At 36.1% G+C, this 27,552-nt stretch overlaps 1 protein-coding gene across 3 annotated transcripts in view; it reads right to left on the bottom strand.

Moving 5' to 3' along the window:
• The window catches only part of CCDC91 (coiled-coil domain containing 91), a 425,554-nt gene that overhangs the window by 359,921 nt on the left and 38,081 nt on the right, over positions 1-27,552 (bottom strand). Inside the window, exon 2 of one of the 3 annotated variants that reach the window (XM_066258026.1) lies at positions 3,288-3,348. The exons of the other annotated variants lie outside the window; for them this stretch is intronic. The gene's annotated coding sequence lies outside the window, so the exon portion shown is untranslated. The remainder of the gene's footprint in view (positions 1-3,287; positions 3,349-27,552) is intronic. 3 annotated transcript variants of the gene reach the window in all.

Below are 27,552 nucleotides of genomic sequence, written 5' to 3'. Positions count from 1 at the left end.
GCAGACTGCCAATTTGTAACTGTGAGGTAATGAAACTTTTAAAAACTTTTAAATTATCAATCACTATCTCTAGTAGAAATTCTTTTAATTGTATTTTAACTATGTCACGAGTTAATCATGATATAAACCAATGTTCCCCATTAGTCTTGATTCTCACAGTGAAGAAAAGTATCGAGGTTACTGAAAAATGACCCTGCACTTGTATTTTAATCAGTTGAATTGTTCACTATCAAGAATCAGTCATTTTTATTCTAAACATTTTAGTCTGTTTTATCTCTAAGAAGTTATATAATTTGATGAAATATTATTTAAAATCTGTAAGAAATAGAAAGTAGTTGTTTCCATGAGTAGGTTGAATATTTCATAAGAACTTGATAAAGGCTAATAACCACTTGGAAAAAGAAAGGTCCATGATGAATACCAATCAGGAAACCTATGCTAATAGAAAAGATGTGGGCACAATATAAAAAAAAAGGACTATAAATATATATTATGTATGTATATATCATTTTTATGACTATCTCCTACAGTCGAAAATTTTGTATACACTTAACAATTACCAGATCCAAATGAGCGGATAAAAGAGCTTATATTATAAGCACATTTAAAAAATTTTTTATAAATTAAGCAATAAAAATGAAGTTTCAGTTTTGCAAAATGAAAAGAGTTCTCTGGTTGGATGGTGGTGATGGTACACAAGAATGTGAGTACGCTTAATGCCACTGAGTTGTACACTTTAAAATGATAAAGATGATCAATTTGGCCCTGGCCAGTTGGCTCAGTGGTAGAGCATCGACCTGGCGTGCAGAAGTCCCGGGTTCGATTCCCGGCCAGGGCACACAGGAGAAGCGCCCATCTGCTTCTCCACCCCTCCCCCTCTCCTTCCTCTCTGTCTCTCTCTTCCCTCCTGCAGCCAAGGCTCCATTGGAGCAAAGATGGCCCGGGCGCTGGGGATGGCTCCTTGGCCTCTGCCCCAGGCGCTAGAGTGGCTCTGGTCGCAACAGAGCAACGCCCTGGAGGGGCAGAGCATCGTCCCCTGGTGGGCAGAGCGTCGCCCCTGGTGGGCGTGCCGGGTGGATCCTGGTTGGGCATATGCAGGAGTCTGTCTGACTGTCTCTCCCTGTTTCCAGCTTCAGAAAAATACAAAAAAAAAAAAAAAAAAAAAAAAGAAGAAGAAAGATGATCAATTTTATGCAATGTCTCAAAAAAACTGAGTACATAGACTTTATATTAATAACCAGAAAAACTAAAAAAAAATTATGTTTAGTAAAGTAAGCCAATCACAAAGAGGACATATTATTGTAAATTCCAATTACATGAAGTTCAAGAACAGGCAAAACTAATCTATGTAACAGAAAAGAGAACAGTGATTGGGGGATAAGGCGAGTAACACGAACTGCAGGAGGAACTAAAGCAGTTTCTGGGGAAATGGAAATGTTTTATATCTTGACTGGAGTATACACAATCACATTGCTCACAAAAATTAGGGGATATTTTGTAGCTTCATATTCATTTTAAAATACCCCTCATTTTTGTGAGCAGTATATATATGTCATAACTAAACAAACTACATCTACAATCTGTACATTTCACAATATATGTAAATTTCACATTAATTTTTAATGGAGGCGGAGTGGAAAGGACAAAAGAAATTGGTCTAGAAATTAATACATGAGCACTGTCCCCTGAAACAAAATAATGGTATTTTTTAACCACCAGAATTACTACACAGAGCAACTTATTAAAAGGTAAAGTGCTGCCTGACCAAGTGGTAACACACTGGATAGAGCATCAGACTAGGACGCAGAGGACCCAGGTTCGAAGCCCCAAGGTTGCTGGCTTGAGCATGGGATCATAGACATGACCCCATGGTCACTGGCTTGAGCCCAAAGGTCGCTGGCTTGAAGCCCAAGATTGCTGGCTTGAACAAGGGGTTACTCACTCTACTGTAGCTCTCTGGTCAAGGCACATGTGAAAAAGCAATCAATGAACAACTAAGGAGCTGCAATGAAGAATAGATGCTTCTCATCTCTCTCTCTTCCTGCCTGTCTGTACCTATCTGTTTCTTTCTCTCTCTCCCTCTCTCTCTCTCTCTCTCTCTCCCTCTGTCACAAAAAAATTAAATTAAATTAAATTAAAAAAATTTTTTTAAGGTAAATTGCTAGTTGGTAACAGAACAAGACATCTAAAATTTCTCACTAGTCAATAAAAAGGGTTTTAAAGGTGAAAAAACTATCACCATTCTTGGTTATTTAAAGAAAACAAGATATCTACAAAAACTACAAAACTTACAGCTTTCCTCTAGTTAATCGACCTAATTTCTCCCCTTTAATTTGTCAATTTCATTCAATAAATCCATTGTATTTACTCTGTGTACATTACTATGTAAGGAACTAAGTATAACAAAATACAAAGATGAATATACAGGAACCTCTGCCCCCTAGGCATTTATCTCTGATAGGTGGCTTTACACAAGTAGGTAACAGCTATAAGAAAAGACTTAGAGGGACCTGCAACACTCAAAACGGAACTGTATGCAACTTAGACAAATATTTTGAAAGGTGAAATTTTTTTAAGTAAGGCAAAAGAGCAGTAAGTGGCTCATGCTCCAAGCTTATCCCCCACTCTTCCCCTTTTATTACCAGCACAGGAAAATTCCATAAATATCTATGTGTTTCCAAGAAATTTTAGGATGCGGATACAAAAGGTTTCCTGTAATTTCATAAATAAAAGATAGAATATTCAAGTTTACTATTCAATGAGTGTGTGAGTAAAAGGCTCCACCATATTTCTAGTAAAAGATATACAGTATGATTCAAACTATTGACTATCAATGTTCCTGGCAATATGTGGAAAATCACAGATTTCAGACTTTTCTGGAGTGAATTATTCTGCTTTAAAATCTGAAACTCCAAAATTAGAATTATGAAGTGACAGAAAACATCACAATCTGAATTCTACTTACACAAAACCACATGGTTTTCAATGCCAAGTTCTGAATTTACAGCTGGGAAAATCACCATTGAAGATAGCTGAGTCTGGATCAGATTCGCTTAACATAAAACCAAGTGTAGACCTCAAATTACATGTGACATCTCTAGCCAGTCACATAAATAAGAATAATGCAAGCTTAAAGACAATAAATTCACCTAGACCTTTCTAAATTTGGCCACCCTCATAGTACTACACAATGTTCCTTTCCTAAAATTTTCAAATAAGTTAGAAGAAAGAAAGAAAACAAACATACCGTCATTTAAGCACAATTAAAAAAATCTAAAATTACTCACTTCAATTGTTCTGAGAAAAGTCTTCTAAACAAATCAAGATATTCTAAATCTTGAAATACACCTGTTATTTAAAAAACATAAAAGAGAAACTCAACGAGACTGTTAGGATATTAAGTCTTGGCATGTCGTTTCAGAACCCTCCCAAACAACTTGTCACAAAGTGAACAGGAACAAGCTGTACTAAGGATGTACAAAGATATTCCTTTAGTTGTTTGCTTAATCATCTACTGGCTTCCCACTAAGTTAACAAAACCAAATATAAGTCAACAGGAGTCTGTCTGCAACTATAAAATCACTTTACATTATTTGGCTTCAGAAGTTTGGACCCTATGGAAAGTCCATTTAAAATTTTACCTGGCACACACAAGCTAAAATATCTTATTTGCCGTTTGAAGCCACACCAGATTCCAACCCACAGAGACAGGATTTCCAGTTTATTTCTTATAACCCACATGTACAAAACCCATATTACAACATCGAGAAGCACTGTTAAAATTCTGTAATAATAGTAAAGCAAAGTGGTTCACCATAGAGCTCTATTTCTTGGGAATTTTTTTAAAGGCTCTGGTATATTTATAATATACAACTTTTAAATTAAGTACTCAAACACACAAGTTTCACCTTGGAACTCTAATGTAAGAGTTCTTTCTGGGTAAGGAATCAAACCAAAAACCTAGGTCAAACACTGTAAATTGAATAAATAATTTCATAATTTCTTTAAGAGAACATGATTTCAAATACTATAATTACTACAGTTTATTAAAAGTATACTTCATATTCAAATCTTTATAGAAATTAGCTTCTGCTTCTTTATAGGTACCTATTACACGTGACTTCAAGAATTAAAACTGTCACATATCATTACATATGAAAGATATACTACAACTGCATCACTTCAGAAATATCAACCTAGTACCCAGGATTGCCCATAACAATGAATACCACTATGAGTCAAAATTATGCCACTCACTGCTACACAGAATTCAAACATGCAACCCTCACTACCATATGGGAACAAACTTTTTAATAGTACTACCATAAACCAATAAGCAATAATATTATGCAAGAATGCTTACTCAGAATATGTGGAAGATGAAACAGTATCGATTAACAAAGCTTTCTCAGTTATTAGAGACACATGGAAAGCACTTTTGTTTTTAGCTTAAGAAAAACTTTCTAAAATACACTGGCCAATTTCCCTATTTTAGGAAATAAAGTTCAGAGAGTTCCCAAATTACATATAACCTTTACACATCAATGGCTGTTCAGGGAATAGAATGAATATATTCATAGGATGCACTATCTTCTCTTTCCACCTTTCACTCTCACCATGACCATGCAATGTGAAAGTAATACATGTTGTCAAAGATTCATTTAAAAGAAGACTAAAGAAAAACTAAAAAAACTACAAAAGTGTGGCGTTGTTAAAAAGTCAACAAAGATAAAGAACAATAGGTATCCTCAAATATGTTAAGACAAAATTCCTAGCTAACAAAATGGAAAGTTCTTGATCCACAGTCCTATACCAAGTGGCATCTCTGTATTTTGCTAGCCCAACACACTTCTTTCCAAGCTTCTTGTAGCCATAAGAGTAGGCAATTAACCCAAGCGGAGCTAAATAACACAAGTCTCGCCATACTAATCAGACCTAAGGATAGGAAACTGACTACAGCTGGACCAATCAATCTTTCTTTGTGATGTTTCCAACTGGAGATAGGAGGGGGAAAGCCCCTTTTTCTTTCTAATCACAAAACTCTCCCCACCTAGTAAGTTCTGAATCCAACTGTCTTATCTTAACTTCCTCAGTATGCAAGTTCAGACCAGTTTTAGAAATAAACTTGCCTGAGCTTTGTGCCTGAGCTATATTCCCTGGAATGCTCTTCCTCCTGCTCTTTGTATGGCTGGCTATTTCTTGTGATTCGGATTGCAGCTTTAATGTCTCCTCTGGACAAAAGCTTTCTCAAGCAGTCACTTAATCACGGTCACATCATCTTATTTTAATTCTCTGCATAGCACTTATAACTTTAATATACTTCTTTTTAATACTTACTGCTATACCCCAACACCTAGAACAGTGCCTGGCACAACTATACACTTCATAATTTGTTGAATAAGTGAATGAAAGCTGTGAAAAAATGAACCCAAAGCCAGAAGCCATGGTCCTAGGCCCAGGACAAGCCAGTCTAGGAAAGAGAAAAAAGAAAAAACAAAGTAGAACTTGCAGAGACATCTGAGTGTCTTCAGTCATCCCCAAAACTAGTTCCAAGTCTGCCCATACTGCAGTTTGGCAACATGTATCAGAGGTCTTTAAAACGGCATGCACATACCACCGTGGGGAAAGAGGGACACATAGATAATCCATCAGAATGTGAAAAGACATACCAAATAGATTTGTATTATCCTTTGCAAAGTTCTATATCTGTGTCTGTTTTATAATGTACATAACATATTATAGTCACATATATACACAATGTACAAATAAGTTTAGCCATAGTGGATGTATACCTAATACCTGATAGAGGTACACAATGGAAAAAGTCTGAAGACTATCAATGTTAATAAACAAATTTCATTTTTTTATACTAGAGTGTTTCAGGTTTCTTTCATTTCTAACAAAGGGACTGCTGAAATGTATTTGACACATATTTGGTGGTCAAATACTTATAAAATGCTGAATGCAGACTAATACTTTATGGCTCCCAAGAATAGCCAAATGAAAGCTAAAGGCAGATAGACTACAAATCTACATAAACATAACTTTCTTAACTTTAGACCTATCCAAAGGAATCACTACCTCTCCAACTACAAAGTTCCCACTACTGGAAAGGTTCAAGTAGAAGCCTTATAACCATTAGTAAGAGAGGATAATTAGACATGATTTCACACTTGTGAGGTTGTCCAAATAACGAAAGTTAACAACGATACTAATGCTAGCAATGTAATAAAAATTTAGTCCTTGTGCCTTTGGAGGTCATAATTTAACAGACAAAAAAAGACAGACTTGCAAACATATATATATATATATATATATATATATATATCAATACTTAGTACACATAACACATCTGTACATGTGTACAGTAACAACAGAGAAAGGTGGTGATAAACTCTGCAGGGTAGAAATATCATATTTAAGTTGATTAATGAGGGATAAGTAAAAGCTCGGTTTTCTGCTGGACAAGACCTATCAGGGCATTCCTGACAAAGGAACAAGTAAGAAGGGACAGGAACAGAAAGCAAACAGTATGGCAAGCCTAAAATACAACAAATAGCCTGACCTGTGGTGGCGCAGTGGATAAACTGTCGACCTGGAAATGCTGAGGTCGCCGGTTTGAAACCCTGGGCTTGCCTGGTCAAGGCACATATGGGAGTTGATGCTTCCAGCTCCTATCCCCCTTCTCTCTCTCTGTCTCTCCTCTCTAAAATGAATAAATAAAATTTAAAAAAAAAATAAAATAAAATAAAATACAACAAATAAGAGGTAACTGTTGAAGGATACGGTGCAGATGGTAGGAGAAGAACCACAAAGGAAGCTGGTGGGTAAGTGGCTAGTAGCCAAGGTCTGAAGGGCCATGCTAAGGAGTTAGGAAGGAGCCACAGAAAAAGAAAAATGACTATCTTTTACAGCATACTGCTTTGTGACCACACACATACCTCATGTTTTAAGACACATTATCACTTTTAATCCTCAGAAGATCCCTGTTATTATGGATATATCAACACTTTTAAAATAAAGAAACCTAGGCTACAGAGAAACCAAGTAATTTGCCTAAAATCCTAGTTAAATTAACATCAGAAACTAAACTCATTGAAGGAGTTTGAGAAGGCATGTGAGATACGGAGTATTTAAAGTAAGTGAACTGTGTCTTAGAAAAATGGCTATCAGGCTAAGTGGATAATTGTGTGGAAGTAAAATAGGCTAGTTTTTAAAAAATACTACAGGCAAATATAACCCAAATGAAAGTACCAAGGAAGTGAGAATGAAGGAAAGGGTAACTGAAGGATTTCATTGAGTTCTAGCTTGAGCAAGCAGATGGAAAAGCCAGTCTGGGTAGAAGTAATGAGGCATAAAATAAGAAGATGAAGTACAAAGAATGATTAGTTTAAGTTTAGGCAACAAAGACACATTTAGTTGGATGTTTCAATAAAAGACCAACAGGGAAAGGAAGTTGACCAGAAGAGCTCTTTCTAAAGGAAAGGTGGGATAAACACATTAGAAATCATTATATACATAGAGAAATTTTAAAAATTAGGCCAAGCAAAGTAGAAAATAAACCCGTATGCGTTCCTACTAATATAAATAATTAAATAAGTGAATGATTAAGTGGGAAAGAATAAATTTTCCATGCAGAATTCCAAATACTATATACAGATCCTCTACCTGCAAGGTGATGAAACTCCCCTCTCCTTCAACGTGGGTTGCACACAGCATCTTCCTTCCAAAGAGTACAATGTTGAAAGGGGGGAAAGAAAACCTCAAAGCAGAAAAGCCTGACAAAAACCACCTCAGCCACAGAATCCAAGTCAACATCAACAGTCTCCATGACATTATGTGATGAAAATGGCACTTTACCTCTGTGGTCTTCCCCAAAAACTCTTAATTCCATTTGAAAAATGAGAAAAACATCAGACCAACCCCAAATAAAGGACGATCAATAAACTATCTAACCAATACTTCTCAAAACAAATAATCAAGGTCATCAAAAATAGATAAAATTTAAAACACCATCACAGCCAAAAGTAATATAAGAACACAAGACCACTAAATGTAATATGTGTAATATGGTATCCTGTATTAGAGTCTAAAACTTTTAAAATGGTAGATCAAAGCTATGAAAATCTGAATACAGTAGGGACTTTATTTAAAAATTATGTATGGACATTGTTTCATTAATTTTAACAAATGTTCCACACTAACTGTAAAAACTGAGTGTTGGGCACTGTACTATCTTCACAATTTTTTTAAAATCTAAAACAATACTAAGTAATAAAGTTTTGTTTTAATGAGGCCAAAAGGAAAAAAAAAGAAAACCACTACAATTCAAGGAATAGGTGGAAGGAAATGTTAGTAAACAAAATTTAAAAGTTATTCTAGATGTAGAAAGATAGAATTATATCCTGAAAATCATAAGGAAAAAGAGTACAAGGATGGAAATAGGTGTAATATTGCAGACACCAAGAAGATAAGAAATAAAAGGAAACCACTGGCTTTAGAAGGTCAGTGGAAAAATAAATGGAAAGTTCGGTGGGGCTGCAACGACACAGTGGTACCTTGAGATACGAGCAGACCAACATATGAATTTTTTAAGACAAGAGCTGAGACTCGGTCTGTATTTGTGTTCGAGATCCGAGCGAAACTCCGAGATAGGAGTCATGATTCGGGAAACTGCCGCTAGTTGGTGCGTTGGCGCACAGGTCCAGTACTGGCAGCATAACACCAGCATCTCTTTCTATCTCACGTGTTACCCGCATAATCAAGTCAAAGCTCATGCACTGTACTCGTTCTTGCATCATTTTTGCATTTTTTACTAACTTTTTTTGTGTGCTACCATGGGGCCGAAGAAAGTGAGTGTAAAGGACAGTGGTGAGAATAAGAGAATGATGTCGATAGAAGTAAAGCAAGAAATAACAGAAAAACATGAGTGTGGTGTATGAGTGATTGAACTGGCAAGACTGTATGACCGCAATACATCTACAATTTGTCCCATCCTTAAACAAAAGGATGCCATCAAAAGCACAAATCCAGCGAAAGGAACTACAATTCTGTCCCAATTAAGGACAAATATCCATGAAGAAATGGAGAAGTTTCTGCTGGTGTAGGTGAAAGAGAAAGAGCTGGCAGGAGATACAGTGATGGAGACTGTAATATGCAAAAAGGCCCACATTATTTATGGCGACTTGAAGAAGAAAGAATCATCAACCTCAAAAGAAGCAGCAGAAGATATGTTTAAGACAAGTCACGTCTGGTTTGAAAATTTCAAGAAGAGATCTGGCATCCACTCGGTGGTGAGGCATGGTGAAGCTGCGAGTGCTGATGTTGAGGCAGCTGAGGAGTACATCACACGTTTTTGCTGCGCTTATCGCAAAGAAAGGCTACATCCCCCAACAAGTATTCAACTGTGACAAAACAGGATTGTTTTGGAAAAATATGCCCTGGAAAACTTTCATCACCACAGAGAAGAAGAAGCTGCCAGGCCATAAACCCATGAAGGACCGTCTGATCCTTGCAATGTGTGCAAATGCTAGCCTTGACTGTAAAGTAAAGCCACTGGTAGTGTATCATTCTGAAAATCCTCGAGTCTTTAAGACTCACAAGATTCTTAAAGGAAAACTGCAGGTTATGTGGCACACCAATGCTAGGGCATGGGTTACGTGGCTGTTTTTTATTGAATGGGTAAATCTTGTCTTTGGTCCTGCAGTGAAGAAATATCTTCAAGAAACTAAACTCTAAAAAATGTCATTGGAATTTTGATGGTGATTGCATTAAATTTGTATATTGCTTTGGGTAATATGGCCATTTTGATTATATTTACTCTTCCTATCCAAGAACAAGGAATATTTTTCCATTTCATTGTATCTTTTTCAATTTCCCTTGACAATGCTTTGTAGTTTTCGTTATATAGGTCCTTTACATTCTTTGTTATGTTTATACCTAGGTATTTTTTTTGTTGTTGTTGAAATTGTGAAGGGGATTATTTTTTGAGTTCATTTTCTAATGTTTCATTGTTGGCATATAAAAAGGCAATGGATTTTTGTATATTAATTTTGTGTCTTGTGACCTTACTGTATTGGTTTATTATTTCTAATAATCTTTTTGTGGAGTCTTTGGGATTTTCGATGTATAGGATCATATCATCTGCAAAAAGTGAAACCTTTACTTCTTCTTTTCTGATATGGGGATGCCTTTTATTTCTTTATATTGTCTAATTAATCAAAATTCCAATGACATTTTTTAAAGAAATGGAACAAAAATCATCAGATTTATATGCAACTATAAAAAAAAACCCAAATAGCCAAAGCAATCCTAAGGAAAAAGAATGAAGCTGGAGGCATTACAATACCTGACTTCAAACTATATTATAGAGCCACGACAATCAAAACAGCATGGTATTGGCAGAAAAATAGACACTCAGACCAATGGAACACAATAGAAAGTCCAGAAATAAAACCACATGTATATGGTCAAATACTTTTCAATAAAGGGGCCAACAACATACAATGGAGAAAAGAAAGCGTCTTCAACAAATGGTGCTGGGAAAACTGGAAAGCCACATGCAAAAGAATGAAACTCAACTACAGTTTGTCCCCTTGTACTAAAATTAATTCAAAATGGATCAAAGACCTAAAGATAAGACCTGAAACAATAAAGTATATAGAAGAAAACATAAGTACTAAACTCATGGACCTGGGTTTTAAAGAGCATTTTATGAATTTGTCTCCAAAGGCAAGAGTAGTGAAGGCAAAGATAAATGAATAGGACTACATCAGATGAAAAAGATTTTACTCAGCAAGAGAAACTGACAACAAAATAAACAGACAGCAAACTAAATGGGAAATATTTTCAAACAACAGCTCAGATAAGGGCCTAATATCCAAAATATACAAAGAACTCATAAAACTCAACAGCAAACAAACAAACAATCCAATAAAAAAATGGAAGAGGACATGAACAGACACTTCTCCCAGGAAGTAATACAAATGGCCAACAGATATATAAAGAGATGCTCATCTTCATTAGCTATTAGAGAAATGCAAATCAAACCTACCAAGAGATACCACTTCACACCTGTTAGATTAGCTATTATCAACAAGACAGATACTAGCGAGATTTGGAGAGGCTGTGGAGAAAAAGGAACCCTCATTCACTGTTGGTGGGAATGTAAAGTAGTACAACCATTATGGAAGAAAGTATGGTGGTTCCTCAAAAAACTGAAAATAGAACTACCTTATGACCCAGCAATCCCTCTACTGGGTATATACCCCAAAAACTCAGAAACATTGATACATAAAGACACATGTAGCCCCATGTTCATTGCAGCATTGTTCACAGTGGCCAAAACATGGAAACAACCAAAAAACCCTTCAATAGATGACTGGATAAAGAAGATGTAGCACATATACACTATGGAATACTACTCAGCCATAAGAAATGATGACATCGGATCATTTACAACAAAATGGTTGGATTTTGATAACATTATACAGAGTGAAATAAGTAAATCAGAAAAAACTAAGAACTGCAGGATTCCATACATAGGTGGGACATAAAAACGAGACTAAGAGACATGGACAAGAGTGTGGTGGTTGGGAGGGGAGGGAGGGAGAGGGGAGTGGGGATGGGAAGGGACACAAAGAAAACCAGATAGAAGGTGACGGAGGACAATCTGACTTTGGGTGATGGGTATGCAACATAATTGAATGACAAGATAACCTGGAGATGTTTTCTTTGAACATATGTACCCTGATTTATTGATGTCACCCCATTAAAATTAATAAAAATTTATAAAAAAAAAAAGAAAAAGAAAAGAAACTCCCAATGAAAGCATTACTAATCCTTGAAAATGCTCCAGCCCACCCACCTGGTCTTGAAGATGACATTCTCGATGAGTTCAAATTTGTGAAAGTCCTCTACCTCCCACCCAACACGACTTCAATCTTGCAACCTATGGATCAGCAGGTCATTTTGAACTTTATAAAGCTTTACACAAAGCACTTGTTCCACCGCTGCTTTGTGAGAATACAAATCTAACCCTTCAAGAGTTTTGGAAAGATCAACATTGTGATATGTTTAGGCATTATTGACTTAGCATGGCAAGAGGTTACAAGAACCTTGAACTCAGCATGGAAAAAGTTATAGCCTGATGTTGCAGATAGGGACTTCGAAGGATTTGAACCAAAAATCAAAACCGAGGTAGAAGCGTTGGAGAAGACTGTGTCCCTCGGAAGTCGATGGGTCTGGAGATAGATGAGGGTGACATAAACGAGCTCCTCGAGGAACATGAGGAGGAACTCTCAACTGAGGAGTTGAAGGAGCTACAGATGATGCAACATATGGAGCTTCTGCAAGAGATTAGTAGTGAGGAGGAGGTAGAGTCGGAGAAAGTGATTTCTACAAGTGAAATTAAAGACATGCTGGCAATGTGGGAAAAGCTTTCAAGTTTCATTGAAAAGAAACACCCAGAAAAAGTTTCAACTGGTCCTGCTTCAGCACTTTTTAATGACACTTGTTTGTCACACTTCCGTAACATTTTAAAAGGCAGGCAAAAGCAAACCTCTTTGGATAGATTTTTATTCAAAAGTCCTGCAAGTGAAAGTGCCGAAAGTGCAGCCAAAAAGGCAAAAATAGGTGATGATTAAATGAAAATACGTAATGTTAAGCTTAGGTTAAGTTTAAAGTTAAGAAAGTGCATTTTTTTACAATTAAGTTTTTATGGTTTCATTTTAAGTAAAGAAAGTGCAGTTTTAGTTTGCATTTAGTGTTAAGAAAGTGCAGTTTTAGTTTACGTGTCTACAGTGCCTGCATCCTTTCCTCCCTCCCTCCCTGCCTCCTCCTCCACCATTCACCTCCGTTAGCCTCGCTCGTCTGTCTCCAAGGTAAGAATACAGTACAGTACTAAATAACACTTTTTTCTTTTATTTCATATATTTTGTTATGCATTGGTAAAGTATACATGTGTGTTCCTTAATTAAAAATGTCTTTTTTCATAATTTAGGATGGTTTGGGGATGTTTCACAGGGCTGGAATGAATTAAATCTATTTCAGTTATTTTAAATGGAAGAAATTTGTTTGATATATGAGTTGACTGACTTACGAGCTCGGTTATAGAACGAATTAAACTTGTATCTCAAAGTGCCACTGTACAGGGATTTATGATGCCTGGTGAGCCATGATTTCATGACTCTCTCAATCACAAAGATTCTCCTAGTTCAAATCTATTGAAAGATAGATTCCTCTTCCCTCTTTCTCGAATTCACATGAATTTAGTTGCCAAAACATAACTCTTACTGAATATTCTTTCACAATATAAAGTAAGTATTAGGAGATACATCAGATAACATACTTTCATCTGGAAGTAACAGAAAATTCCTAAAACAGACCAGCTTAAACAGTAAGAAAATGTATAACCATGACCTGATATAACAAGAAGTCAATGGTAGAGCAGGCTCTAAAAGCACTACTTCAGAAACATCAGAAATTCTCTGAAATTCCCTTGGGTCTGACCGCCTACATTTAGCTTCATCCACAGGTTGATAGCCCAATGATCAAAATAGTTTGAGACTATGATCTGCCCATCTTTGAATTTGTCACTAACAAACAAAGGAAACAGCCATGTTTCACTCAGACTTACCAGAATCAATCCTGGAACTTGGAATGAGGACGCCTTTCTCTGTGTCACGTGAGGGAGAATTAGCTGCCTAAACAAAACAGGTTCTCATAGAAAGGTAGACAGATGTGTAACGCTATCAGGCAAGCAACAGCAACCAACACAGGAGGCCCTTGTCTGCATGTTTTCCTAGCTTTGGCAAAGTTTTAAAAATTACTTTAATGCAATGAAAAATAGACTCAAACAAAATAAGGGCCAATTTCCCTCCTCAAAAAACCAAGTAACAACCTCAGAAATGATCAGTCCTGTTTTACAGGTCAAGAGAGAAACTGTAGTATGGATTTGCAAGGTTATCACTTAAATTTTTATCTCACAAATTAAATGTATCTGGGTATTTTAAAACCAGAACCCTATCACACTTTATACTCTAAATTGTTACTTTATTAGGGATAAGATGGTAACTAACGGGGGTCAACATGATGAAAAGAACACTGGATTTGGAGTTAGGTCACTGGGTTCTAGTACTAACTCTTCTCCTAAATTATAGCTGGACACCCAACCTATCCACGTTTCAGTTTCCTCCTCTGTTAAATTGATAAATTCAAAGAGATCATCTACAAGTCTTCTTTCTGGTTAATTCCTAATTACAAACAATATTTACTTATTAATTAGAAAATGTTGCAGACTATTTAAAGTTGTAATTCTGGGCTAGCCAAATCCTAAAGATATCTTCTAAGACAATAAGCTGATGACACGAAACTCTTCCTACAAAACTTCGCTTTCACAAAACTTTCTCTGTGGCCTAACATGTAAATAGCATAATGTTGTAACTCCTGAAATAACTCAAGAATTTAATTCCATTTCTCTTTAAACCCAACTTCATTATTAAAAGGTTGCAGTGTACCTACAGAAGCAAAACCCTGACTGTTGGACAGGGGAGTGGAAACTGACAGAACTTAACCACTTTGAAATGCAATTAAAGACAAGATTTCTAACCACTAAGTCTAAATGAGGAAGAAGATGGAAATGAAAGCCCAGTAAAAAGCTGAAATTCAAGTCACAATTAGACATGGAAATTTCTACATAGAGTAAAAAATAGCGATGGGGCAGAGAATACCCCCCAAAAGAAAAACCAGTATAGAGGCCTAGAAGAAATTAAACCTAAATGTCTCGTGAATTTCCCTTACAGACTCTTGATTTATGCAAAACTGATAGAAATAATTTCCAAAAACAGGTTGGTGACAGTAAGAAACAGGAGAGGAAACCATTAGTGTGCCCTTTGGGAACCTCAAATTAATGGATTTTGGCAACCCAGACACAAATCATATGGGATGACTCTGGATAAAACCCCATCACTTTAGCCAACTGCATTATGACCTGGAGTTGGTTCTTCTCAAAATTATTAATAATGAAAAATACTTACACAGGATACACATGATTGCCAGGAAAAAGAATGCACTTCTTTGAAACAGTTTTTAAAACAACAAACCACCCACAGAAACCACATGGGCACAAAATGAAACGATTCTGGTTACTGATCTATGGAGCATTTAAGCATTCCCCAAGTGAAAGACTCAGCTTTAGGCTCTATTTCTGGGATAAGCAGAACATCCATGAAAATACCTGATTCGGAGCTACCAAGAAAACAGTGTAAACATATATTCATTGGCCTGAGTTTTAAGAGAAATAATTTTCCCCAAGGCAAGCCTTACACTTTTGGGACTAATCTGTTTTAAGAAGACATTTCTTTTCCTCGCTGTAAAACTAAAAACTCTCAAAATAAGAAATTTCACTCAAAGTGCTTAACATTATATAATATTAATGACATATAAATTAAAATCTCCTTGTCAATTTAAAATTTAAAACTCCCTACTATCAGTAGCAACACCTTTAATTTATAAGGATACTTAATTTACCAAATTATATAACACCCTAGTGAAATACTTCAAAAGAAAAAGCAAGAAATATAGAGGAGGTACTACTGCTCAGGAGACAGGTACGAGGAGAAGGCGGGGGATGCGCGGTGGCATGCAGCGGCGCTAGGACAGTAGAAGCCGGGCTGGGGAAATTAAAGAGATAAAGAAGCCTAGAAAAATTAAATCAGAGTCAAACACAGTCTAGCCCACAGCCCCGGAGAAAATGCAAGGCCTCCATAAAAATCTCATTTATGTAGAGAAACATCAGCTAGGTATTAGACACAGTAAAAAGAAAAATAGAAAGTTTATCTTGACCCTCAGAATCAAAAACAAACAAAAAAATTATTCCTTTAAATAACTGGAGAAAGAAATATATTTTGGTCATTGTCAGAGGCAGATTAAGGTCAGTTGAGGTCCTGGTGCAGAAGAAAATATTGGGCCCCTTAAAAAAAAGAGACAGGAAAGATAAAATATACATGTTAACCATATTTTTAAATAAATAAAAAATATTATGTAGTATTAATGTTAAAATTGCACATATGAAACCAAACTTGGTATCATTAGAACAAAGTGTAAAATTGGGGTTTGGCGAGGCCCTTCAGAAGTCAGGGCCCAGGGCATGCGCCCTGTGCGCCCGCTGTGAAATCCGCCTCTGGCCGTTGTCTATATTATAATATTGCCTGTACAACACACATACAAAAACACAAACACAATAAAACCCAGCAGCTACCTATTTACATATATCTGCACACATACTCTTTATCATGATTTCAATTTCCTGACACAATGCCACACAAATTGGGGAATTTTTCCCCTCTACTTTGGCTCTCTGTGAGGTGCTGACTTTTCCCTTGGATAGGCTTGCAAACTTGTCAAAGTTTGCATAACCTTGAAGAACACGTAAAATTTCCAGAAGAAATAAAGAATGAATGGAAAAATAAATGAATTTCCAAGAGAAAATTTTAAATTGTGCATATCTATCGTCCTTGTCCTTTAGAGATGGTGTTACTGGTGGTATTTGTTACCACATGCTTGAACCCTAAATGACCAAGACACTGGAGCCATCCAAGGGCAACTGTAGTTAGCTTTTAAACCAGCAATTTCCAACCTTTTTTATCTCATGGCACATGTAAACTAATTACAAAAATTCTGCACCACAGAAAAAAAAATGTATTTTTTGCCGATCTAGAAAAAGAGATGTAATTTTGATTCATTTACACCAAACAATTATTGTGCTAGCTGTTGTCATTTTTTTTATTTGACAATAATCAAAGGGAAGAAAAAGAGGTCAGTGCCCCTGACTAAATAGTCAGGTATTACAGGTTTTAGAAATTTTTGTGGCAGACCAGTGAAAATTGCTGTTATATAGTTCAATACAATGAAAAGGATAAAAAAATCAAGGATGGAAGACCCTGGATTGTCACTCAGCAGAAAGAACCCAGGTCTAAAAGAAGATCAGATTAGGCTCACTGCAGAAAATGAACAGGGAAACCCTATAACTATGATGAGGATCTCTAACCAAAAAGCATAAAATTTGTACATTGAAATTCTTCATATTATGGTAAAATAACTGTGTTTTGTTAACCCTTTGAGTAGTGTTTTTTTTCATGATCGCTGATGGTCAGGAGGCATGAGGACGTACATGAATTTTTGTACTGCTCAAAGGGTTACCTGCTGCTGAGTACAAGGATCTATGTATTATGGATACAGAAATGTCTGGTTTATCAAGGTTTACTTGAGCAAGAAGTGATGTGTCTAAGATAATAGAAAGCTACCATAAAAGATGGTGAATATTCCAAGTATGAAAATTTTATGCAAAGATTTTACAACAGTTTAAAAGGAAAAACTTACTTTCTATAAGGTAGATTTCATTGCCACCTGTACTTCTGAAGTATCCATTATCTTCTGCACAGTGGTTACATCAAAGTAAAAGTATGGTAATGGTTGGGGGCACGTTTAAACTACAATATGCAGATAGCACTCTACTTCCAATCAAAATGGAGACACTGGTACAAGATTTAACCACCCAACTAAAAGAAATACCTGAACAAAATATATGAAACAATGGTTTTCAGATATTGGACAAGCAGCACAGAATTATAATTCCTGAGAGGAAGGAAACAAACAAGGTAAGAAATATAACTGCCCAGATTACAACATGGAGTCAGTTCACAGGCCACAGGACATGGTGGGAGAATCCAAGTCAAAATGGCCACTCACTGATTTGGAAGCCAAAGTTAAAAGTTTGTGAGACAGCTAGTACTTGCAAGTCCAAAAATTTGAGAAGACAGAATACGGAATAAGAAATCCAAAGATAGAAAGATCTGCTCAAGTGTGTACTAACATATACACACATGAGAGAAAACTACACAGGGCCAGGAAAATAAAAACAAAGTGAGTAGATAGAACATCTGGAGACACACACAGTTGGTAATATATAGTTTGTGTTCCTACCACTCAGAGCAGCTAAACCTTGTAATGCATAGAGCATTCATCCGAATCCTCGGGAGGGCATCTCTCTAGTGGTAGGGCTAAATTAGACCTACAATAAAAGGTTATTTGGGATCCCACCTAACAAATCTTAAAAATATGCCTTAAAAATAATCCATCTGATTCCAAGTTTGTTCTGCACAACAGAACAAAATGCAACACTATTTGAAATAATACAACAAAATTCAGCAGCCAACAAATTAAAATTCAAAATGTCTTAATCCAATCAAATATTAAAAGGCATACAGAACTTGTCCAGATGGTGGCGCAGTGGATAGAGTGTCAGCCTGGGATGCAGAGGTCCCAGGTTCTAAACCCCAAGGTCTCCAGCTTGAGCACGGGCACATCCGGCTTGAGTGCAAGCTCACCAGCTAGAGTGCAGGGTCCCCGGCTTGAGCGTGGGATCATAGACATGACCCCATGGTCACTGGCTTGAGCCCAAGGTTGCTGGTTTGAGCAAGGGGTCACCCACTTGGCTAGAGACCCCAGTCAAGGCACATATGAGAAAGCAATCAATGAACAACTAAGGTGCCTCAACAAAAAGTTAATGCTACTCATCTCTCTCCCTGCCTGCCTGTCTGTCTCTATCTCTGTCTGTCCCTGTCTCTCTCACCATAAAAAAAAAGGCATACAGAGAATCTGGACGGTATGACCTATAATCAGGAGAAAATTATCTAACAGAAAAGCAGAAATGAAAGAGATGATAGAATTAGCAAACAAGGATATGAAAGCAGCTATTATAAATATACTGCTCACAAAAATTAAAAGATATTTCAAAAAGAATATAAAGTGATAAAATATCCCCAAATTTTTGTGAGCAGTATATGTGTCATATATTTAAGGAGGTAGAAAAAAATTAACCATAATGATGAAAGACATCAAAGACTAAAAAAAAAGACTCAAATGGAACTTTCAGAGAACTTCTAAAAAAATAATACACAGAATGGGCTTAACAGCAGATTAAACACTGCAGAAGACATAATCGTGAAGTTTAAAAAATTGCAATAGTAATTATTCAAAATAAAGTAAAAAAAATAATAATAATAATGCCTGACTATTGGTGGCGCAGTGGATAGAACCTCTATCTGGGATGCAAAGGACCCAGTTCAAAACCATGAAGCCACACACTCGAGCACGGGGGTCGCTGGTTTGAGCACAGGATCATCATCATGATCCCAAGGTCACTGGCTTGAGCTAGAGGTCACTAGCTTGAAGCCTAAGGTCCTTGGCTTGAAGTACAAGGTCACTGGCTTGAGCTAGGGGTCACTAGCTCAACTTGATCCTCAGGGTCAAGGCACATATCAGAAGCAATCAATAAAAACTATGAGTTGATGCTTTTTATCTTTCTCCTCCCCTTTCTTCTGTCTCTTCCTTTCTCTAAATAATAAAAACCTGAGAAAAAAAAGTGGAATAAGATCAAGTAGTCTAAAATTGGTATAATTGGAGGCCCAGAAAAAAAGGACAGGGTATGAAAAAATATTTGAAAAAATATAACTGAAAATTTTCTAAATTTCATGAAAACTACAGCCAGAGATCTAGACATCTAAACAACAGCCAAGTAATATAAGCATAAGGAAATTATACCAATGCGTATCAGATGATATTGTGGAAAACTAATAAAAATTTTTCAGTAAGCCAGAAAAAAGGACACATTATAGACACACAAAAGAAATAAAATAAGAATGAAAGCAGACTTCTTGTCAAGACACATTCAAGCCAGAAGACAATGGAGAGATACCTTCAAAGCATTGAAAGGTCAAAAAGATATGGCAACATACAATTCTTTGTCCAGAGAAAGTACCTTTAAACTTGAATGGGGAGTAAAAATATTGTTCCAGACAAAGAAAACTGAAGGAGTTCTTTGCCAGGAGACGTGCACTAAAAGAAATATTAACAAAAGTTTTTCAGGGAGAAGAGAAATAAAACCAGATTGAAATTTGGATCTGCACAAAAGGAATCAGGAGTGCCAAAATGGTAAATATATGGATAAATATAAAAATTTTAATGATAACTGACTACGTAAAGCAAAAGTAATAAGCATTGTTGACTTCATAGAATATGTACTAGTAAACTAAATCATATCAGTACCACAAATGATGAGAGAAAAAATAAGATTAATGCTACCAAGTTCTTACATTATATATAAAATAAAACAGTATTATTTAAAAGTAGATGAATAAGTTAAAGATCTGTATACACAGGCAGGCAAAAGAAGGTTTACAGTTTTACTGTGACATTCTTTTGAGCTAATAGCTGTTGTAGTAATCATAAGTGGCATGTCTTTTTCTTTTTGTTTTTTTTTAATTTCTTTTTAATGAAATTTAATGCAGTGACATTGATAAATCAGGGTACATATGTTGAAAAAAAAATCTTTAGATTATTTTGACATTTGATTGTGCTGTGTACCCCTCCCCCAAAGTTAAATTGTCTTCTGTCACTTTCTATCTGGTTTTCTTGTGCCCCTTCCCTCCCCCAACCCCTCCCTTCTTCTTCGCAGATCCCCCTTCCCCCCACCCCCCACCCCTGTTGCCATCACATTCTTGTTCATGTCTCTGAGTCTCATTTTTATGTCCCTTCTATGTATGCATTCATATAGTTCTTAGTTTTTTTCCTGATTTACTTATTTCACTCCGTATAATGTTATCAAGGTCCATCCATGTTATTGTAAATGATCCGATGTCATAATTTCTTATGGTTGAGTAGTATTCCATAGTATATATTTACCAAAGCTTTTTAATCCACTCGTCCTCTGATGGACACTTGGGCTGTTTCCAGATCTTTGCTATTGTGAACAATGCTGCCACAAACATGGGGGTGCATTTTTCCTTTTGGAGCCGTTCTATGGTATCCTTGGGGTATATTCCTAAAAGTGGGATAGCTGGGTCAAAAGGCAGTTCGATTTTCAGTTTTTTGAGGAATCTCCATACTGTTTTCCACAGTGGCTGCACCAGTCTACATTCCCACCAGCAGTGCAGGAGGGTTCCCTTTTCTCCACATCCTCCCCAGCACTTATTCTGTGTTGTTTTGTTGATGAGAGCCATTCTGGCTGGTGTGAGGTGATATCTCATTGTGGCTTTAATTTGCATTTCTCTAATGATTAGTGATGTTGAGCATTTCTTCATATGCCTACTGTCCATCTGTATGTCCTCTTTGGAGAAGTGTCTATTCATCTCTTTTGCCCATTTTTGGATTGGATTGTTTGTCTTCCTGGTGTTGAGATTTATAAGTTCTTTATAAATTTTGGTTATTAACCCCTTATCAGACGTATTGTCAAATATGTTCTCCCATTGTGTAGTTTGTCTTTTTATTCTGTTCTTGTTGTCTTTAGCTGTGCAAAAGCTTTTTAGTTTGATATAGTTCTATTTGTTTATCCTGTCTTTTATTTCACTTCCCTGTGGAGATAAATCAGCAAATATATTGGTCTGAGAGACTTCGGAGAGCTTACTGCCTATGTTTTCTTCTAAGATGGTTATGGTTTCATGGCCTACATTTAAGTCTTTTATCCATTTTGAGTTTATTTTTGTGAGTGGTGTAAGCTGGTGATCTAGTTTCATTTTTTTGCAGGTAGCTGTCCAATTTTCCCAACACCATTTGTTAAAGAGGCTGTCTTTACTCCATTGTATTTCCTTACCTCCTTTGTCAAATATCAGTTGTCCATAGAACTGTGGGTTTATTTCTGGGTTCTCTGTTCCATTCCATTGATCTATATGCCTGTTCTTATGCCAGTACCAGGCTCTTTTGAGCACAACGGCCTTGTAGTATAACTTGATATCAGGAAGTGTGATACCTCCCACTTTATTCTTGTTTTTTAAGATTGCTGAGTATATTCGTGTTCTTTTTTGGTTCCACATAAATTTTTGGAATATGTGTTATATATCTTTGAAGTGTGTCATTGTTATTTTAATTGGTATTGCATTGAATTTATAGATTGCTTTGGGTAAAATAGACATTTTAATGATGTTTATTCTTCCTAACCATGAGCACGGTATATGCTTCCACTTGTTTGTATCTTCCTTGATTTCTTTTATCAATGCTTTGTAATTTTCCAAGTACAAGTCTTGAGTCTCCTTGGTTAAGTTTACTCCTAGGTACTTTATTTTTTTCATTGTAATTGTGAAGGGGATTGTTTCATTAATTTCTCTTTCTGACTGTTCATTGTTGGTGTATAAAAATGCCTTTGATTTCTCAGTATTGATTTTATATCCTGCAACTTTGCTGAATTCATTTATCAGGTCCAGTAGCTTTTTGACTGAGACTAAAGGATTTTCTATATACAATATCATATCATCTGCAAATAATGATAGTTTTACTTCTTCTTTTCCAATTTGGATGCCTTTTATTTCTTTTTCTTGTCTGATTGCTGTGCCTAGGACTTCCAGAACTATGTTGAATAAGAGTGGTGAAAGGGGGCACCCCTGCCTTGTTCCTGATCTTAAGGGGATTGCTTTTAATTTTTGCCCATTGAGTATGATGTTGGCTGTGTGTTTGTCATAGATGGCTTTTATCATGTTGAGGTATGTTCCCTGTATTCCCACATTGCTGAGAGTTTTGATCATGAATGGGTGCTGGATTTTATCAAATGCTTTTTCTGCATCTATTGAAATTATCATATGGTTTTTCTCCTTCTTTTTGTTTATGTGATGAATCACAATGATTGATTTACAAATATTGTACCAGCCTTGCCTCCCAAGAATAAATCCCACTTGATCATGGTGTATGATTTTTTTCCATATATTGTTGGATCTGGTTTGCTAATATTTTGTTGAGGATTTTAGCATCTATATTCATCAGAGATGTTGGCCTATAATTTTCTTTCTTTGTGTTGTCTTTACTGGTTTTGAAATCAGAATTATGCTCGCCTCATAAAAGGAGCTTGGAAGTCTTCCTTTCTCTTGAATTATCTGAAATAGTTTGAGAAGGATAGGAGTTAGTTCTTCTTTGAATATTTGGTAGAATTCCGTTGTGAAGCCATCGGGCCCCGGACTTTTCTTTGTTGGGAGTATTTTGATAACTGTTTCGATCTCTTTTGTTGTAATCGGTCTGTTTAGGTTTTCTGATTCTTCCAGATTGACTTTTGGAAGATTGTATGTTTCAAGGAATTTGTCCATTTAATCTAGGTTGTCGAGTTTTTGGGCATACAGTTCTTCATAGTATTTTCTTCTAATATTCTGTATTTCTGTTGTGTCAGTTGTTATTTCTCCTCTCTCATTTCTAATTTTATTTATTTGAGTCCTCTCTCTCTTTTCCTTGGTGAGTCTAGTGAAAGGTTCATCAATCTTGTATACCTTTTCAAAGAACCAGCTCCTAGTTTCATTGATCCTCTGTATTGTTTCTTTAGCCTCTATGTCATTTATTTCTGCTCTGACCTTTATTATTTCCTTCCTTCTACTACATTTGGGCTTTACTTGCTGTTCTTTTTCTAATTCTTTTAGATGCAGGGTTAAGTTGTTTATTTGAGCTTTTTCTAGCTTCTGAAAGTGTGCCTGTAGTGCTATGAACTTCCCTCTCAGTACTGCTTTTGCTGTGTCCCACAATTTTTTTTTTTTGTATTTTTCTGAAGCTGGAAACGGGGAGGGACAGTCAGACAGACTCCTACATGCGCCCAACCAGGATCCACCTGGCACACCCACCAGGGGGCGACGCTCTTCCCACCAGGGGGCGATGCTCTGCCCCTCCGGGATGTCGCTCTGTCGCGACCAGAGCAACTCCAGCGCCTGGGGCAGAGGCCAAGGAGCCATCCCCAGCGCCCAGGCCATCCTTGCTCCAATGGAGCCTCGCTGCGGGAGGGGAAGAGAGAGACAGAGAGGAAAGAGAGGGGGAGGGGTGGAGAAGCAGATGGGCGCTTCTCCTGTGTACCCTGGCCGGGAATTAAACCTGGGACTTCTGCACGCCAGGCTGACACTCTACCATTGAGACAACCGGCCAGGGCTGTGTCCCACAAATTTTGAGTTGTTGTATGCTCATTGTCATTCGTTTCTGGGAATTTTTTTATTTCTTCTTTGATCTCATTCTTAATCCATTCATTATTTTACAACCTGCAATTTAGTTTCCATGTGTTTGAGAATTTTTGAGCTTTTCTGTTGTGGTTCATTTCTAGTTTCATGCCATTGTGATCGGAGAAAGTGCTTGATATGATTTCAGTCTTCTTAAATTTGTTGAGAGCACTTTTGTGCCCTAACATGTGGTCTATCCTAGAGAATGTACCATGAACACTTGAAAAGAATGTATATTCTGCTGCTTTAGGGTGGACGGTTCTGAAGATATCTATTAAATTGAGTTGATCTAGTGTTTCCAATAAGTCTGCTGTTTCTTTGTTAATTTTCTTTCTTGAGGGTCTATCTAGTAATGTTATTGGGGTATTGAAATCCCCTACTATTATAGTATTGCTGCTGATCTCGCTCTTTAAATCCATCAAAGTCTGCTTTATATATTTGGGTGCTCCTATATTAGGTGCATAGATATTTATAATAGTTATATCTTCCTGTTGGATTACTCCCTTTATCATTATCTAGTGGCCTTCTTTATCTCTTACTATATCCTTTGTTTTAAAGTCCAATTTGTCTGATACAAGTATTGCTACCCCAGCTTTTTTTTCATTTCCATTTGCATGAAATGTTTTTTTCCATCCTTTTACCTTCAATCTATGTGTATCTTTTGTTTTGACATGTGTCTCTTGTAGACAGCATATGTATGGGTCCTGTTTTCTTATCCACGCAGCTACCCTAAGTCTTTTGATTGGATCATTTAATCCACTTACGTTTAAGGTTATTATTGATATGTAGTTGTTTATTGCCATTTTATTCTTTAAAGGTGTATTCCTTTTTTGCTATATTCTTTTCCCACTTTGATCTGTTTACAACAGGCCCCTTAACATTTCCTGCAGCATTGGTTTGGCTGTAATGAATTCCTTGAGTTGTTCTTTGTCTGGGAAGCTTTTTATTTCTCCTTCGATTTTAAACGATAGCCTTGCTGGATAAAGTAGTCTTGGTTGTAGGTTCTTGTTCTGCATTACTTTGAATATTTCTTGCCATTCCCTTCTGGCCTCAAGTGTTTCTGTTGAGAAGTCGGATATCATCCTTATGGGGGCTCCTTTGTAGGTGATAACTTTTTTTTCTCTTGCAGCTTTTAATATTTTCTCTTTATCGCTTAGCTTTGGTATTTTAATTATGATGTGTCTTGGTGGAGGTTTCTTTGGGTTTCTCTTTAATGGAGTCCTCTGTGCTTTTTGGACTTGTGAGAGTTTCTCTTGCATTAATTTAGGGAAGTTTTCAGCTATGATATGATTGAACAAAGTCTCTATCCCTTGTTCTTTTTCTTCTTCTTCAGGAACCCCTATGATGTGGATGTTATTTCTCTTCATGTTGTCACAGAGGTCTCTAAGGGTTTCCTCAGACTTTTTGAGTCTCTTTTCTCTTTCCTTCTCTGCTTTCATGCCTTCATTCCAGTTGTCCTCCAACTCACTGATTCGATCCTCAGCTCTATCTATCCTGTTTTTAATTCCTTCCATTGTGGTCTTTATTTCTGATATTGTATTTGTCATCTCCGACTGATTCTTTTTTATACTTGCTATTTCTTTATTTAGGTGTTCATAATTACCATCCATTGTTGTTCTAAGATCCCGAAGCATCCTTACAATCATTATTTTGAACTCCGCATCTGGAAGTTTGATTATTTCCATATCACTCAGTTCATCTCCTGAAGGTGTCTCTTGTTGTTTCATTTGGATTGCACTTCTTTGTCTTCTCATTGTCTGTTTTGGGGTTTTTTATTTGTAGAGTTGGTTGAGTCTAGGCTTGGTGTTGTTTGCCTCCAGTTTTCAGTTGTGTTATTTCTAGGTCTTCTTGGGTTGGTACCAGCTGTTATCTGTCGGCATGTCTTTTTCCATACAAACAATTGTAAACCTACTTTTACCCAACCTGGTACAGTAGACCCTAAAGTAATTAATCAATTAATTAATTAGCAAAAATATGCCCCTGAAAAGCCTATAGTGAGTGGAAAATAAAATCATTTAAAGCAAACAGAAAACCTCAAACCAAACATAAGATAGGAATTGAAGAAAAAACAGGAGGAAAATATGAAAAACAAATAGCAAAATAATATATTTAAACTCAACCATCTTGATAGTAACATTAAATGTAGATGGTCTAAACAATTAAATTAAAAAGCAGACATTATCAAATTGAATAAGAGAGTAAAAGAAAAAATAACCATGATGATGACAGACATCAAAAATATAAATAAGATTCATTTGGCAACAACAACAAAAAAGACAAAAATAAAGAGCTGAAAAAGATATACCATGCAAACACTAATCAAAAGAAAGTTGAAGTAGCAATATTAGTATCAAAAAAAGACTTCGGATCAAAGAATATTAGTGGAGATGAAGAGAGATTTCATAATATAAAGAAGCCAATTTATCAAGCAGACATAACAATCCTAAATGTGTATGTACCAATAACCACAGTTAGAGATTTTAACACTCCTCCCTAAGTAACATAAAATAAGTAGAAATAAAATCAGTAAATATATGGAAGACCAAAACATTATTAGCAACCAACTTAATCTAATATTTTTGAAAAACACTACCTTACTAGGTGCTTATTAGCCACTTTTTTCAAGTGCACATGAAACATGTAATGATATATTCTAAGCCATGAAATCTCAATTGATTTTTAAAAACTGAAATAATACAAAGTATCTTCTCTAACTAAGCACAAAATGTATTAAAATCAATAAAAATATCTGGAAATTCCTTCAAAAACCTGAAGATTAAAAAACTCATTATAAATCACAAGAAAATTGATGGGTATTCTGAAGTAAAAGTAATTGAAAGTTCAACATACCAAAATTTGTGGGTTGTAGATGCAACAGTGCTTTGAGAGAAATGTATAAACACTATGTGCTTATATTTAGAAAACAAGAAAGATTTCAAATAAGTGACTTAAGTTTTCTCCTTAAAAAACATGAAAATGTGGAGCATATTCAACTTAAGGTTAGCAGAGGAAAGAAAATAACAGAGAACAGAAATCTAAAGTAGGACATATAAAAACAGAAGAAATGTTAAAAAGCAAAAGATTATTCTTCCCAAATATCAATGAAACTAATAAACTGCCATGCAGAAAGATGGCAAAAAAGTGACAAAAATTACCAATATCAGGAATGGAAGAGTTTCAATATAAGTGCATTTCTTGAAATCATACAGACATTAAAAGGATAATAAAGAAACATTAAGAAAAAAAACTTGTCAGTAATTTCAAATATTTATATGAAAGGAACAAATTTCTTGAAAGACAAAATAACTTCCAAAATTCACTCTAGAAAAATGGATAAACTAACTAGACTCGGATAAGGTATAACGAAGTTGATTTCACAGTTAAAAAACTTTCCACAAAAAGCCCTGGCTGGTTTGCTCAGCAGTAGAGTGTCGTCCCAGCATGTGGACGTCCCAGGTTCGATTCCCAGCCAGGGCACACAAGAGAAGCATCCATCTGCTTCTCTACCCTTCCCCCTCTCCTTTCTCTCTATCTCTCTTCC

Source organism: Saccopteryx bilineata, chromosome 2 (genome assembly GCF_036850765.1).
Source record: "Saccopteryx bilineata isolate mSacBil1 chromosome 2, mSacBil1_pri_phased_curated, whole genome shotgun sequence".
Lineage (NCBI taxonomy): Eukaryota > Metazoa > Chordata > Mammalia > Chiroptera > Emballonuridae > Saccopteryx > Saccopteryx bilineata.
The sequence above is the reverse complement of the archived record's forward strand: the minus strand, read 5'-3'. Positions and strand labels throughout refer to the sequence as shown.